Source organism: Nomia melanderi, chromosome 2, assembly GCF_051020985.1.
Source record: "Nomia melanderi isolate GNS246 chromosome 2, iyNomMela1, whole genome shotgun sequence".
Taxonomy (NCBI): domain Eukaryota; kingdom Metazoa; phylum Arthropoda; class Insecta; order Hymenoptera; family Halictidae; genus Nomia; species Nomia melanderi.
The window spans coordinates 19,686,868-19,691,621 of NC_135000.1; the positions used below are offsets into that span (position 1 = coordinate 19,686,868).

The following is a 4,754-nucleotide window of genomic DNA, read 5'->3' on the forward strand; positions in this document are numbered from 1 at the left end:
TTTCTGAAAACTCTGTTCGAAGTTTTCTTCAATAGTCTGACACAATATTATAAGATGAGCGGTTAAGCAACAAGTAAGTGGTTTCGAATTGTGTATGCGGTTGAATTGGAGCATTTCCTATTCCCACGACGACTGCTCGACCGAGAGATCGGAAAAAGTAGAGCTTTGGTATTTCACTTACGACGAAGGAAACAACAAAAACTAACAGCGGCACAAATGACAGGAAATTCTCGGCATTCTTCAACTTTGATCTCAATCCTTGGTTTCTTTCACAATTTTCTTCTTGTATTGCTCTTCGAAGGTTACGGAGAAGTAGGTGAGAAATACGTAGTAAATTCCGATCTTTCGAAATTGTTAATTATTACTAAATAATCTACTGTATTTAATAAAATTCAGAACTCTATATTCCATTTAAGAGGAATCACCATTTTACATCATTAAAAAATAAACACTCGAGCTCTAGAAATTTCAGAAATTTTTTATATGTATGATTACTTCCTTTTCATTTCCCACTGAAATTATTGCGATATTAATTATATTCTCTCAACTTCCAATAGAATCTTACTTGAATCGTAATTTCTCTCAATTCGTAATTAAATTTAAATGATATCTACTAATCTTCTTTGAAACGATTAATTTCTTCAAAATTACAATAAATTGGGTAGTACTTTCCTTTACATGTTTGAAAGGCAGTTCTATAATTTGCGAGGAGTCAATGATTTTGAATTTCTTCGTCATGTTTCTAGAAGCTTCTATTTCAATTTATAGGTGACTCGCTTTAATAAATTTGTTCAGCCAGCTGCAATTTCGAGCGACGTGTCGTTAACGTCGGCGAAAGCAAGAGATATTATATGGACGAGCAGTTCAGTCAACGAACGCATCAAGATTCATGTACACCAACTAGTGTCTGGATCGAATCTAAAATTCATCGAATCTGAAATTCTTACTCGGGTGTCAGCACCTCGCGGATCGATATACGTGCCGAATAAGATCGAATATGTTAACTAGAACTGATCTACATGTATGCTAAGCGAAACGTATAAGGCTCGAACGATTGCCAGGGATCTTGATCTTGATCAGTCCCGACGGTTCGACCGGTTGCGCCGTACTGCCTCGACGAAACACGGCCCGAATCCATCGACATCTTTCTCTTTACTCGGCGGCGGGATGCTCAGGTGTGGTAAACTCCTGTGAATCTATTTGCAAGTGAGAACGAACACCGTGTCCGTGTGAACAAAGAACCGTCGCTATTCGCGATCAGTTTGTTCGCTGCTTGAAAATTCTTCGAGACAAATCAAACACGAGAAGAAATTTAAAAGAAAAATCTAATTTGTAGGGCCAAAAACAAAAATGGTCTCATAGAGTTTCTATTGCTATTTTCATTGGATACCTTAAAACTAAAAGGTATCGAAGTTCTTATTGTAGCTATAATGTCCTATAATAGAAAATATATTAAACAAAACATTAGATGGATTTCGAAAGATCAATGAATTAATTTTTGCTAATACTTGTTATATCAGAATATCATAAAGCACAATGATCATTCTATAAAGATACCAACTTTCAAGTATTTGTTATTATCTTAATTTTAAAAAAATGCGTGTATGCGGTGCAAAGATATGTCACACAATCAAACAGAAAACTACCATCGTTACCAAGACTATTCCCCGGGATAAAAGAATATCCCACAGTTCCTGAAATCTCGGGGCCGATCGAAATGAATTCAGTAGGCCGGAGGAAAAGTAGGAAAAGAAAGAGCACGACCTGGCGATCGAACGGAGAAAAGTGTGGATAAGTGGACATCTAAATTGCTTTATCTCGCATATAAATATCAGTGCTCCCGGGGAAAACCGGTCTAATGAACGCCACGTACGATTCCGCGTAGCGGGGAAAAGATACCCGATTGTTATTCCCGGTGAAAGACAAAACAGGGACGAGAGGTAACGCGAGTATCACGCGCAACGTGCTCGTTGCTTCTGATCCTACTTGCGAAGCCGCCTCGGGGCGTTTTCGACGTCGTAACACACGAACGAAGCAATGCTCGCGACTCGTGGGAAGATAGAATTGGGTTAATCTTACGGGACGGATACGTTTCGGCGGATAAGAGCACCGTCGCGATCGACCTGGCCTCCGCATTTGTCAAAGTCCGCCAGCTACCGGAGAACGGACCCGGATGAAAAATGGCGGGACGTTTTTGGTAGAGGACGCACGAAACGCGACGCAATAGACGCTAAATGTTTCGCGGACGCTGAATTACGCAAACGATTTTGCGGGAAACGCGATACGACCGACCGTGAGCGTCACTTGCATGAATTTTGTAGCTGCTGGAAACCGGGTAATTTAAAACGTGGTATAATTGTAAATAGTCTATAATTATTCAAGCTAGTAACTATAAACTTCGTTTTTTTTCAGGAAATGGTAAATCTTCCACCGTAATGTTTATGAGATCTATGAGGCTCAAAAAGGTTGAGGTACTAAGTTTGTTATTTGTAAATTCTATTATTTTGGGAAATCGATTTACATTAAATTTAAAGCTACAAACTTTTCATTATACGAACTGTAAACATATTAACTTCCGTAATCAATTGATAGTAATGGAAATTAGTGTTTGAAGATGGTCAAGGAAACTCGATTATTAGGAAAGGAACGAATCAATGACACCGATCGGAAAGCTACGATCAGGATTACGAGCGAAGCAAGATTCACGCCGTGGCATCCACATTTCGTTTCGCCGACGTGCATACGGAATACTTGTGTCGGAGCTGCAGTGTATGCATCGATCCGGCAATATATAGATCACCCTATTATACCGTGCCGTTACAGTCGCCTTTAACGTGCAAACACGAGACGAGGAGCTCGTGACATTGCACTGTCTATGATAATACGACACGTGAACTCTATAATCTGGTTTACCAATGGCGGTATCGTTTGCATACGTGCAATCCGGCTCTCCCCAAGGATCTAACCGTGTCAGGGATCCGGGATTTTTACGAGATGGTAGGCGAGTCTGTTTGACAACCGAGATGTTCGAATTGAATTTGCTAATCGATTGGTATAATCTTTTTTCTCAAATCTATCCCTCGTAAGATGGAAATATTGGAAGCAACTGGATATTTTATTAGAAATTGCGACTATAAACCGCGAGTGTAGCTAATGAATGTCTGAAGATGAATCTTCAAAAATCGATGGCAAGTACAATATATTGAGCTTAAATAGATTTTCCATTTTACTATGAAAATTAACTAAATTCTTCTTATATTTTTTGGAAGGCAGTACAAATAGAAAATACAATCTCGTCGACTAATATTGAAACTATACCTTCTCTTATTGACTGAGTTTGTTTCCTATCTATCATTGAACAATTTTCTAATGCGTAATAAACAAGCGTCTATCAAAAGTATAGTATTATGTTACCAAACGTATCTATTCCTTCATTTTTTTTCCTAAGGAATTTAATTCAAGATCTGAAGGTTTTTTTCTGGCAGTACAGAAATGGGTCACTAAGGTAATCCTTAAAATCTAGACGTTCAAAAAAAAACGTCCACGACCAATAGAAAAAAACTATTTGAATAAAAAGAAATGGTTTTAAAGAAATGCGCATTCCGTTGGCTCGTATTAATATCCCGGTGTTGCACGGACCACACACGCGCAGCGAAACAATTCTCAACGTGCGTGCACCCTCCATATAATGACATACTATCCGCAACATAGTAGCCCTAACGCGGCGTGACAACCTTCGACATGCTATAATTTTAATAATAATAGGGATTTTGGGGTACAGAGATTAATAGCGCACCTCGGCCAGCCGTTTCCTCGCCTCTTTTGATACCTCTAGCATCCGAGACACTGCGAGAACATCTGTGGAATCCCTCGCTTTATTCAACCCTTTCCAATTCAAGTTTATTCATATAGTTTCAAATTAAGGTTCGAAGAAATTTGTTACATCCTTCGTGGGAACTCAAACTTTTCAATTCATTTTGAATATAAAATTAACAATTTCTCTTATACTTCGATTTTAGTAAAAATAAATGTTACTCAGTTCACAACAAAATCAATTCAAACAAAGATTAAAAGGCTAATCGAAGATAAAAGTCATCTTGTTATAAATATTAAAACCTCAGACTAAATTGCAATTACAATAACAAATAATTACTTTTTCACTAGAAAATGATCAAAAAGAAAGTAATAATTGTTACTACAGTTGTCAAAAAAATCGTAAAATGAAGGATTAATGAATTATTGTTTAATAATTTTAGGTATACAAAAATCAAGAAAAATCAATTTTCATGAACGTTTAATTTGTTGAGTATATATCGAAAAATTGTTAATTCTACTGTATCAACTTTACTCTATCTGTATCATTCTCAAAAATTAGATGTACATATAAAACAAACCAGTTGAATCTATTGAACGAAATCAGTTGTTACACATAACCTGCATTTAAGAATTAATTATTGGCGGGAACTTTATTTCTTAACTCGAAAGTATTAGACTGTAAGTCCAAACTTTTCAACAAAGGAACGTGAAAGTCGAATGTATGATGCGATTGGTAGCACGTCGTGCATCAAACTTTCGAATGGTGGTACATGACCACCGGTACACCTTCAAATTAATTTCTACGGGGACGAGGCGATATCGGAGGCCGGTGAACGCAATCGTTTCCCGTCGCCGACCGAGCCGGGAATTAATTGGACGTGGTTTTAACTTTACTACTGTCACTATTATACGCCCTTACGGCGACTTAAAGAGCCTTG

At 37.7% G+C, this 4,754-nt stretch overlaps 1 long non-coding RNA gene across 1 annotated transcript; it reads left to right on the forward strand.

Annotated features, from left to right (window-relative positions):
- Positions 1-1,101: 1,101 nt before the first annotated feature.
- On the forward strand, positions 1,102-2,624 carry LOC116429116 (uncharacterized). Its single transcript, XR_004235432.2, has 3 exons — positions 1,102-1,175; positions 2,413-2,471; positions 2,606-2,624. It is a non-coding gene; the product is annotated as an uncharacterized LOC116429116 (long non-coding RNA).
- The last annotated feature ends 2,130 nt before the right edge of the window (positions 2,625-4,754 follow it).